Source organism: Uloborus diversus, chromosome 1, assembly GCF_026930045.1.
Source record: "Uloborus diversus isolate 005 chromosome 1, Udiv.v.3.1, whole genome shotgun sequence".
Lineage (NCBI taxonomy): Eukaryota > Metazoa > Arthropoda > Arachnida > Araneae > Uloboridae > Uloborus > Uloborus diversus.
Genome location: NC_072731.1, coordinates 115,912,897 through 115,926,259, shown reverse-complemented (window position 1 = coordinate 115,926,259; position 13,363 = coordinate 115,912,897).

Here is a 13,363-nt window from a genome sequence, read left to right as displayed (position 1 = left end):
AGAACACTTTCTTTTCCCTTTGTATTTATGACTACTTTACCCCATGGGGTGGGGGAAAGTGGTCATTGCATGGGTTAAAATGGTCATAGTTAAAAATAGATGCAAAACCATTATAATCAACCTTAATATTTGTATATTTCGGTTATTTTTATAGTTACAAGTGTATGCACAAGCAAATGTGTGTATACACGAGTATATACGTGTCGTGTAAACATTAATAAACATGTTTATATATGAGTAGATACATGTATGCATCAGATACATGCATGCACGTGCCTACTCTAGCCTATACGTTTATACACGAGTATATAAGCATGTATACGTGATTACCTACAGGAGTGTATACTTGTCTACACGAGTATATACGTGTCACGTGTATGTACGAGTATATACGCGTGTAAACGAAAATCATATGAGTGTATGCACTTGTATCTCGAGTATATACAAGCATACATGAGTATATACGTGTACAGTAGACGTATACACGCATATATAAATGTACATACACACATATACGGGTATACACGAGTTAATTCGTGGATACATTCAGTGCGTGTTTTTACGTGTCTACTCACATTGTGAAGCACGAGTTTACGTATGTATACGTGCAAACACGATTATATACCTTTATAGACGTATATACGTACATTTACGTGTATACATGAGTACATGTATGTATACACGAGAATACAAGCTTATATACATTTGTGCCTACAGAGTGAATCCAAGCTCCTGGGCAAAAATCTAAGGAGTGTGAAAGAGGAGGATAAGAAGCAAAGAATTATAAGGAACTTACGTTCGCTGACGCACTACATACACACAAAGCCAGAAACTAATAGATGCAAAACAAATCACAAATTTGTTGTACAAAGATGATTTACCCAAGATTTTAGTTTTTAAGAAATATCTAGAGCAGTTGTTAAAAGTTACGGCCTGTAGTAGCTCTAATACAAGCATCGCAACAAAGGCGCACCAACTGATGAAAATTTTTCAAAAGTCTCGTTATTGCAACAGTGAGTGCTTTGTGATTTCGACGCATGAATTACAGCTGCAGGCTGCGGATTTCATCAATCGCTTTAAAATTTTCTTGAGACCTAAAATGTTGTGTAAAACTGTCTTTGTGTAATAAATTTTTGACCTGTTTGCATCCATCAGTTTCTGGCTTTGCGTGCATGTAGCGCGTCAGTATTGTGTTTGTGACCATATGTTCCTTATGTGATTCTTACTTCTTATCCTCCACTCTAACACCTTTTAATAATTTGCCCAAAAGTTTAAACTTATCCTGTATACTTGTATATCATATGCTTGTATGTAAGTGTCTACTCGAGTACGTATGCGTATATACGTGTCTACCTGAGCATATGTGTTTATATAAGTGTTTATATATATATATACGAGTATAAGCGAGTGTATACGTGTATAGTCAAATGTATATCTGTATAGATTAAAAATACTTGCAGATACCCATATACGTATTTATTGGTGCATTTATGTGAATATGTCTATATACGTGCTTACACGAGCATATGCGTATGCATACGCATATACTCGTATATTTAACCCCATTTACTGTAAAAACAATACATATTAAGTGAACGTAATATTTAATTTGTATCTGCCTTATACTTAACGATTAAGTGACATTAGAAGAACAATACTTGTTAAGCCTAATATTATGATCACTTTACCCCATCTTACTTAAATTGTTCTAAAAACTTATCTAAAATAGATTCAGCTAACTGCTAATGAGTAAGAGTTCTTGAGACATGAGGGAAGCTTCCTATGCAGTCAATCTGTTCATAATTCTAACAAACAAAATTTCCCAAGGAAGTTAAAAGAGGTGTTTAGATTTAAAAACTTTTCATATTCACATATTTTTTTTAACCAAATAAAATTTTGGCAATTGTAAAATTTTGTACTCAAAATGTAGTTTCTAACTGCCCTATTTTATAATAAAATTTTCACATTCATTCGAACATTTATTTCCAAGCTATAGCCATTTATTTGACGAATGACCACTTTACCCCATTGACCACTTTCCCCCACCAGACCCTAATATATACTACCAGCATTTTTCGGTAGATAACAAACAAAATTTTATATTGTAAAAAATCAGCGCCTGCCGTAAGTAGTTTTTCTGAAAAATTCAACTGTTAGAAAAACTGAAGAATTGTTCATGAATAAACTAGTTTTATTAGTTTTAATACTTTAAAACTAATAAAACTAGTTTATTCATGAAAAGACATCCGACGGATGTCTTTTCATCCATAAGCTCATCATTTTCTGCATTGAAAAAGGCGTTCCCTGTAACGCCGAAACACGTGTCTGCTGTAATTGGCAATTTTTTGTGCTTTTTCTAACGTTGTTTGTCTTACTTTATCTTGATAGTACTTTAAATATCTTTTTCTTGGGAAAGAAGTTTAAGCTCTGTAGGAGTACGGTGGACTAGCCTCCAACAGAAGAATATTTTGTGCATATAAGCTGCTCATTAGCTCATTACAGTAATATAAGCCAGTACTACTTTCAGTGTTGAACAGTTTTCATTCAAGAGTATAGCTTCATTTATGTGTATAATTGAGTTACTGAAGAATCTGAGATATTCATTGTGCCATAACTTATAGTTACAATGCATTTGTACTAATACTGTGACAAACTGCTGCTCAATAAATTTAAAACGAAATAAATTAATTCTGAACGACGTTGCTAAGGTTAATGTGCGTGTAATAAGTGAGTATACTTTAATTTACAATTATCCTTAGAAGCTCATTTAGAGACGACTGCTTGCATGCTTTCCGTGTAGTAACCAACTGCTGTAAGAGAGATATATTTACAAAAAAAATAGTGCTTTCTTTTTTCCTTTAAAATGAGAAGACTCTTTGGGATGCGAGTCAAGAGAGATACTCGTATATTTACAGAAAAAATGGTGCTTTTTTTTTTCCTTTAAAGCGAGATCTTTGAGATGGGGGAGCAAGGAAATCATTTCCAAGGAATTGCACATAGGTTTTATTCCTCCGCAACAATTATTTGTAACATGCAGGATGCTAAGGATAATGTGCGTGAAATAAGTGATTATCTTATAACTTACTTGCATAATTATCCTTACCAGAAAACCTCACGATCAAGGAAATTCGAAAAAAATCCAAACTGGTAGCATTTGGAAGAGCATCGTAAAGTATGATAGTGGCACAAATATTATGGGCCCTCGTGCCCCGTAATCGAAATATGAGGTCTTAAAATCTACCGAAATTTTAAGTTAAGTCGCCAAATTTGGCGAGTTTCGTTTGGAAATAGCATGTACTATGCGAATTCAACATCTGCAGGGGGGGGGGAGTCGTGGCACAGACTACTCCATTAAAATTTTTAGGGGTATTTTCTCTCGTCTGGGGGCTGACTTTTTTGTGGGACCCTTCCAGTTATTGGGGGGAGGGGGCACTATCGCTCTTGGAGGAAATGCGCACCTCTGCTTTACTTGCGTATATCAAAGTTAAGAACCACTATCAAGCTTATCAAGAGGAAAGTTTTTCCAGAGAAATGACAAATTTAAAACAAGATTAAACTTAAGTTTTATCTTATTATTAGTGATGAAAGCAGGCACACCTCTTACTGGGGTCAGGAGGTGGCAGTTGACCCTCCCGGTATTTAAAATAGTATTTACATGTATTTGCTAAAGTGTAGTATGTTAGGGGGGGGGACGCGGGGGAACGCCGTCAACCGAAACTTTTTTTTTTTTTTTGTAATGTATTTTTTTGAGCAATCACGATTGCTTATTGTTCTCATTTGACCGTTTTTGGTGTCCGTGCCTTTTTCAACTTGGACCAGAAGCCGCTGCAGCACCACCGCCCACCGTCCCCTGCTGGCGGCGCGACGCGGCGCGGCGCGGCTGCTCCGGTTTTGAGCTATCCGCTTCTCTTGGTCGGAGGCGTCCATGTCCTACACACACGCACGTTCACACACACACACATACACACACACGACTTCACACACATACACTCACACACATCTACGTACATATACACAGGTCTACGCACACACACAACTATGCACAAGTAACCGCCCAGGAGGAGAGGCAGACTTGGGGGGAGGGGGGACAGGAGCCGTTTCTAGAAACAATAAATCCAATGAGTAGGGTCCTGTCTCAGTTCGTGATTGCGAAAAACATAATTTGAATTCAAAATTTCAGATCTCAAATTAATTTTCTTTTTTTTTCTTTTTCTTTTTTGTAAATATAATCCCACCAAAAACATTCTGTAAAAAACTAGCCAAGTCTCGATGGAGCTGCTTGTTTATCTCTAAAAAGTAATGAAATCTAGACAAAGTCATGACAAGTCGAAGGTTCCTTACTGCGATTTCTTTATTGTTATAGTTAATGTTGTGTGACTTGACCGTTAAACATTCTTTATACGTTAGTGGGTACAAGTCAATTTTGTTTACACGTTTTCCAAGTGGCAATTTTCCATCGTCAATGGGTAGCAGTTCTGGCGACAGATTGGTGCAATCGTGTCATGCAGCACCTGGTTTTGTACCCTTGTGTACCCTCTAACGGCCAAGTCACACAACATTAACTATAACAATAAAGAAATCGCAGTAAGGAACCTTCGACTTGCCATGACTTTGTCTAGATTTCATTACTTTTTAGACATAAACAAGCTGCTCCATCGAGACTTGGCTAGTTTTTTACAGAATGTTTTTGGTGGGATTTCACTTCTTTTAGTAAAAACCTTTAATTTGTGTAATATTCGAATAGACTAAAGTTAGGCTAAATTAAATTAGAAGATGTGTCCCACTACGCTGGACTTTTGCAATGACAATCGGTTTTTTATGTACGAATAGTAGAAGGGGGCATTACCATATCTCTAATACAGCTGAGACCAGCTGAGGGTTCTTCATTAGATACTTCAGACATTCGATTTTTGACATCAAATGAAGCGGCTCACCAAGTTGAATATTTTTTGTAAAGGCGGTATGTCGATCTCTAATAGTTTGGTTGGGCTCTTGTGTTTTCTAATCAGGGTCACTCCAGACCTTCGAGTGGCCTAGTTTTTATAGTTTTCCCTTTATGTGGCCATTAAACCCTAATTCTGTACCAAATTTCACCTCTCTGAGTTTATGGGAAGTACTAGTTCTATTTTGATGATCATGAGTGAGTGAGTGAGTGAGTGTCATAAATGCGAAACTTTGCTTTCGCTTAACTTCGGAACTAAATGACCTACAGACTTGAAATTTCGGATTTTAAGTATGTGATTATAGCTTATTGGATGACGAAAATTTCTGCGTTCTGGTCTCATCAGAAGGTTCTCAAATAGGGGCTTGAAAATGCGGCGAAATGGTTCCAGTAAAGGATGGTACGGCAGTGTTTGCTTCGCGCTCGACTTGGCGGGTGCACTGCCGTGCCCCCCGATGTAAATTGGTTTTATAAACCACTTTTACCTTTTCCCGAGGAAAACTTTGAAGGGACGGACAGGATAACAGTGTATTTTTGCATTTTATTGAATTTTAAGTAGATTTTCCTTTAGTGCGTTAAGTGATAATTACAATATTATTCATGTAATATATTTTAGGTAATTTCTTATTATTGTTCTTATAAGTATGTACGTATTAATTACGAGTTTTTTTTTTTTTTTTTTAAGATTTTTAGACTCTGTAAAAAGTAAAATTGTGTACTTAAAGGAATATAAATTTAAAAAAAAACTTCTTATTGAGAATTTTTAGTTAGCAGATTAATGTTATTTACAAATTAGAGAAAAAAATAATAATGAAAGACGCCTACCGAAAGAGAAAAAAATATGATACTGAACAAAATAATTCTTTAAAGATGGAAAATTGTGGCACCAGGAACATTTCATTAAGTCTTGTAGATATTGCAGGCGTCAAACTTCTTCGAAAAACAAAATTGCAAAGGTGTTTCAAATAACGGTGACCGAGTTTGTAATATCCTAGGCTTGTACCAGGCATATTGTATCATCCCCGAGTAATGTGGTGCACTAATTTGGAAATGAATAAGTGATTTTAGTTTGATTGAAACAAAATTTGTAGAAGTTATTCCAGTATTTTAAAAAATGAATAAATGACATGCAATATGTTATGCATTTATGTTAAAACCACTTTTAGCTGTAGTGACAAGTTTTGTTCGGAGGACAGGGATTGTTATAATGAACATCGACTATATTAATAGTTTTTAAGAATAAAAATATCTATTTCCCTCTATCCAAGATGTACTTTCCGATATCGATAATTTTAATGTGCATATCGCACTTCAAAATTATCGAAAAATTATTTACAACTTACTATCTGTTGTTTCCACTTTGGAATTTAATTTTTCTTTCCATTTTAAATTAAAAATTAAACATTTTTCTCACAGTGGTCAGACAATAAAATTTCATGTATCGATAATAACTTTTAGAAAAATATGTCCAGGGAGGTTTTATTATTTCTCGACATTCACTTTATCTGCACGTTTTGTGAAATAGGGCAAGTATTCAATTTTCGACTAAACTTCAGTAGATAAGCAATCAAAATTGCATTTATTATCGTAGAACATAAATTTAATGCAATCTAAATTTGTCATGAATTAAATGGTTAAGGCTGTAAATTCTCAAGTTTTTCGTCTAATAGGATAACCATAACATATAACAATTCTTATTTTTCTTGAATTAAAAGAAAATAATTATAAATATAGGAACTAATCAAGCTCAACCCATGGTCAATTCTCTACAAAAGTGCAATTACGTGTCCCAGGATCGTAGCAACCTTCGAAATTCGTTTTCCAATTATTTTTTATAATTATTTATTTACTGCTAAAGAACATGATAACAGTGCTAAATAATACTTATTTAATTGGAGGCGTTATACTAATAATGTCCCAAGTGTGAAATAGTCTGCCAAGATAGCAAGAAAACTAAAATATATCTTTAAAAAAGATTTCTACAATACTTCAGGTATGCTGAACTGAAATCGTGTTTGTATTTTTTAATTGATTGCATACCCCAATATGTTTCTGCTTAGTTAAAACGTCGCAGCATTTTGCGTCATCACTGTCCAGCAGTTTTACAGGCTTTCATGACCACTAGGCACAATTGGGAACTCAAATAAATTAATTTTAGTAGCAACAATAAATGATGTTGATAAAATAAGATCTTAGTGTAAAAATTTCCAAGTTTCCCAATTAAATGCATTCAATGTCAAAGTAATTAGAAAAAAAATTACGTCTGTTATTGCCATCCATACTCATGAGTTGCTTAGGACGTTGTTGTGGAGTTTTGTTGTTTTCATGTTTACATTCATTGAATTTTTGTTCGAATAATGTAAAGTTTTAACGAAGATGCCCCTATTTTATGTCTTGTTAGGTGAAACGAGTTAAAATATCATTACAATCCATGTCATTACCATCCAGCTCAAGAGTAATAAACACGCCAATGGTAAAAATTTACTGAGAATAAAATGATAAAAGTGCATTTTTTTCTAAAATTTAAGAGTTTTGATTTTTGATGGTTGATTTTTTCAATGTGGAATGGTTTATTCCATAGCTTTAGTTGAAATTTACTAGGAAAATTTATTGATGAGTATTTCAAGATTTTTGAACACTTTAGCTGCATTGTTTGTTGTTTTTTTCATTTTAGATTACAATATTATTGAAAAATTAGTTAATCAATTGATTTGCGAAACTAATTCACAGAAAAATAAGGGAAAAAAATGCATTAATGAATCTTATAAAATTAACAAATTTAACTCTCAATATCTAAAAGAAGTGAAGAAATTATGTGCAGTTAAACAAAAAATAATTGCCTTTGTACAAGAGGTAAAATTGCACCCTTTGTGAAAAATTGAAAAATCGGAGTGCAAACTAACACATATTTAGAGATATTCCCACACGTATAACGATCGAAATAGGTTTGATAATGCTTTCAAAGAACGAAAAAAAAAAAAAAAAATTAATCACGACTATATAAGATTTCGCGAAATTGTGACTAATTTGAGTCTACATTGTGGCAAAGTTATGCTCGATACAGTAAAATCAAAATAAACACTTGAGTGATGAACAATGATTTGATGAACTAAAGCAACGGGAAGAATATGTGTCAAGTTTATATGATGAATTGACAAGCAATGATAAGAAACCACTAAGAATCAATTAGCGATGAATTTGCGTAAATCCTGTCATGCAATTTTCACTCAATTTGTATCATGCGTGAATAAAGCTGGATTAATCGAAACTGCAATGAATTGATGAGCGATGAATTTGCGTTAATATTGCGAGGAATTGAAACCACAATGAATTGATGGATGACGAATTTGTTACAATGTTGCAATGAAATGTAACACGATAAATTGAAATGATCATGAATCGATGAGGAATGAATTAGTGTCGATGACGCTCGATGAATTTAAATGATATCGAATCGATGAGCGGCTACTTTGTTTCAACGCCGCATTCAAGCTGCGCGCAATGAATAGGTATGGAACCATTTAAAAGGCTTGAGTAAGAATCAGTGAAGAACAAATACGCGAGTTGACATTTTCGAGGTTAAATTATTTCCGATATTGGAGCAACGAAAGAACTGCCGAAAGTTTGGTCCCAATAGATATAATCTGTAGCTTCCTTTCTGGGAAGAACAAAAGCAATTTAGGATGCCTCCTGCGCATTCCCGATACAGCTCGCATCCCCATTCGAATTCCTTTTTCGAATATTTTTGGAGCCGCTATGGAGTTAGGGCGTCATTAGAGAACTGATTGATGGAGTTAACTAAGTGCCGAAAATTAATTAGCTGGAAAATAAGTCGGTCTCTTGGAGGGAAGAAGCAGATGCCGCGGATCGACCCCTGCTCGGAGTGAACTTTCAAATGCAGCTGGCATCGGCTGACAAAAGCGATCGGGAACTAATTACTTCTCCCGCCGATCTCGGGAAGAAAGTTGCCTCTCTCGAAGGGAATTCTCTTCGAACAATATCAAGTGGAAATAAAGCTGATATATATATATATATATATATATATATATATATATATATATATATATATATATATATATATATATATATATATATATATATATCAGGCTTGGAGTATCAGGCGATTACGTAATCGTAATCTGAGTAATCGATTACAATTTGTGTAATCGTAATTTTAATCAGCTGTTTCTTGCGTAATCGTAACTGTAATCTAAATTTCAATAATCGTAATTTCGTCTTGTAATCGTGTAATCTTACCTTGCTGCAAGTGAAAACTTGTTAGCTGAGATTCTGCAATGCTATAAAGGAGATGGATCCGGACGAAGGAGAAGACAAGACTTCAATAGAAGCGTACAAAGGAGGGCCTTTAGGCACTGCTGACGGTCGCCAAATAAGGATCATAAACGATCCGTATAGTGAGATCGGGAGCCGTTTGTACCCTGTAGGTGCCATTGACAGGAATCCTCTGTCTCCCGGGGTTTTAAGGATTGGGCATCAATTCTCCTTTTCATCACTCAAAGACAGGCAAGCAAACGAAGCTACCGCCTCGAAAATAGAACAATATGAACACACTGCAAATAATCGGTACACATTCGGAACACTATAAGTGTTCCAGTTGCCTGAATGTATACTAAAATATACTTTGAATGTATTCTGTAAAATTAACAGTAGGAAATCTCAATGTTATTCCTGGATTTAGAAGTCTTAATATTGCTCTAGACAATTGATATGATGGGTGACCAATAATGATTGGAATAAACTTTAATTGACGTAAAAAATTATTTCTTGTCCAGTAGATGTTCCTTATTGAAATCCAGAAAGAGTCTGAAATATTTTCTTTCGGCATAAATGTAGTTGTCACATTCTTCCCTCCATTTCATACTTCTAGACTCTCCCCAATACTTGCATAACTGATTTTGATTAATAATTAAGAATTACCAATGATTAGCATCATCGGTAATAATGTTTATTTACTGAAAACAGAGCAATTCCATGTGTGAAGGAATGGCGGTTTTGGTGAAAAACAAAAGTGTAAGTGATTACAGTGAAATTATTTTCATTAAAATTAACATTTTTTTTCTTTGAATTTCATCAGTAATAATAAAAATAGAAAAACCAATGCAGAAGGATTATTTTAAATTGTTTTATTTTTCAACTTTTGAGATATTTTTTGCTCCTGACGAAATGACATTTTGTCAAACAAGCTTTCAAGCTTCTAAGTACAAAACGAAATTTCCTTGAATTCTGTATAAATACATTTTTTCAACTGATGAGTATTTTTAAAATACAAAAATTACGATAAAAAATTGCTAATTTGAGCTATTTTTTACGCTTTGGATTGAATTATTTAAAGCTTTGTAGCGTGACGGAATGATTTTGACAGAAAGACAATAAGGCCATTTATTGTAATAAAAGTAACAATATTTTCAATAAAACAAATATTTTACTGCATTTGGCTCGTATAAAGTTACTGATTGAAAAGTATAATGAGTGAAATAGTTTTTAAAAGCACTCTAATAAAATTAGTTTGAACAATATATTTTTTCATAAAAGTTGTCATTTTCCTATAATTGCCCAACATATTGAATGAAAAATCACTAATGTGATAGTCGTTTTAATGAAAGCACTTGGACCTTTCCCGAAACAGAATCCTGTCAACGTGACTGCTAAATATAATCTTGCATTTTGCTTCAGATAGTTGATTTACACATATTATAACATGGTTTTTTTTTTTTTGGGGGGGGGGTGGAAAAAAATATTTGCTTGTTTTATTGCAAACGTGACGTACTTTCAATAGGTCAATAAACTTTCAAATATTAGTTCTAGATAATTTATAAATATAAAAACTCAAGGAGAAATTTAATGTAAGGTATCCTACATGTGCCGGTGCAATCACATCGGCCGTGGTGGCCTGATCGGTAAGGCATTGAACTCGTGACCGGAGGGTCCCGGGTTCTATACTAGCCGGTCGAAGATCCACCGTCTTCATTATGGTGACTGGAGGACGTTAAATATGCTCGTGGTCACAAAGTCCTCCAAGTGAAACGATACCTCTGGAGGTGCTGGACCAGGGATTGCTCGGTTTCTGGTTCGGACCAAAAAATCGTAGCTGTCTTCAGGGTCCCATCCAAACTGGTTAAACCAAAAATAGTGGTAGGTACGTGGAACCCTGGAGTGAAAAGTAAAAAGGTGCAATCACACCAAAAAGTATCATTACTGCTATCCATTGCGTAATTTTACTAAGTTACGTAAAGTTATCGTCCGAAGAAAACAAAGATTGGACTCCTATTACTCAAGAATTTAAAGAAGAACGAAAGAAAAAAGAACTCTTACTTTTAATTCCGTTTTCCAGCTCTTTCAGAAAAATAGCGATACAACCTTTGGAAGGCAAACAAAGGATGTTCAAGACAGAAACCTTACCAACTGGGTGACCTTTCTTTCTATGCGCCTTTTCATGGCCTTTGTGAAATAAGACCTATTTTCTTTACTTGAATGGAGCGCCCGCTGACAATCCGATATGAATTGTTCTTGTTGGTCTCATGACTTCAAAGGTTTCATAGTTCAAGTTTCTAGGGCGAGAATATAAAGAAGTGCTTTGTTGGAACACTTATCATAGATTGTGGATTATTAATGTTAGATATAGAGCGCATTATAGATTAAAATAGAAAGTTACCAAACAACAATTATGAAATTCAGCCCAATTTATCTGCATCATGACGTTCTAAATATTTCATTGGGTGCTGCGAAACCACCATTGGATTTTCGTAATGAAAACCATGTTAGATTGAGTTGTAACTTTTTAGGAGATGTGTGTAGCCAGTTACTTTTGATTGGCTGTTTGGTGGTTGCAAATGTTATCCCTTTTATATTGTATAGAGATTTGTTCCTCTCTTCGAATTTACATTTTGCATTTAAAAACCGAACAAAGATGGGTGTACGAACTAGTTAGTTATAAAGTAGATAAAGTAGATGATTCATTATGAACTTCATTTTTTCAAACGTAACAGCTTGTACCAAATAAATACGTATTTTTTTTTTTTTTTAAAAACTCTTATACCTAAATTGTATCACAATTCCTAAAATCTTCATAAAAATTGAAAAGCTATATACGAATGCTTTAAGAAACAAAAAAAGATTCATAATCAAAGTCAGTTTTCTCCCTTTTTTGCATGATATACTATTAATTTATTTACAGGATCTTTCTTTTTTATTTTGATGAAAGAAAGAAATGCCCTCTGTGTAACAGCATAAGGCATTGTAGCAGGAGGTTTCCTACGCTTTCCATCCTTATTGCAGCGTTTTAGCTTTTAATTACCGATATCTCTTAATTAAGAAAACTTTTAAGAGTTTCTTTGGTTGGGTGCATCATAAGTCACACCTAAACCCGCCGTTCTTATCACTTTAGTCTTTTTAAACTATAAAGATCCATCTAAAAGTTTTCTTTCGTACAATAGTCTCGCTCGACGATGGGATCATGGTATCCATTGTTGCGTACACCATTTTAACTCCCCACTCGAATTTCAACAGGCTTCTTCAAAAAGCGCAAAACAAAGAAGCACAAACTCCAGCGCTGTTTATTTAACGTTGTGAAGAGAACAGTTTGAAATTTCCTGATACCATAGAGAGGAGAAAAACTTGATCTTGGCACGAAACTCCATGGAATCGTATCTTGACACCTAGAAGGGTGCTCTGTCATGCATGAGCGGGAAAGGGAGGGATTCCTTCGGAAGAGGAATGAGCTGGAGAGGAAAAGGGAGGGAGATAGGAGAATGAATACAGACTCATTGTGGCTGACTTTGCGGAAAGTACCCTCTTTTACTTTACACTTCTTGACACTGACAGAGTGGAGTAAAACTTTGGGAGCAATAAGTCTCTGGCAGTTCGAAATAATCTGCCGAACACTTCCCTCGAACGGATTCGAAAAAAAAGAGGTTATCGAGTCGTTCGTAAAAACTTTTATCCAGTAGTGGGATAATAATATAGTTGATGGTGATGATAATGATGACGATTTATGCTTTCTGCCCATGATTTCAACTCAAATGATCTTTATGACTGAATCACGCTATTTAAATTGCATAACTATCCAGTACATAGCATCATTCTCATTCTTAACTTTTATCAATCCACTCCTCGCCTCTCCTATATAATACAATGTATTACAACTCCTTTAATAGAGCTTTTGACGTAATTTTGTCGTTTATTTATTCAGTGGATCATTTTTTAAATTTAATTGAACTTTTAGTGGTTCTTTGTAGTTCAGTTTATTTCTGTGTCGGAATTTCCATATTTTAATGGAACTATTTGAATGGATGAGATTTAAAAAACTCGCCACGACGACGTTACCGTAATCTACCACACAAGTTTTAAAATGTTGTAATTCATTAACTCCGAATCGAACGGTATTCCTAAGTTTTCGAAAAA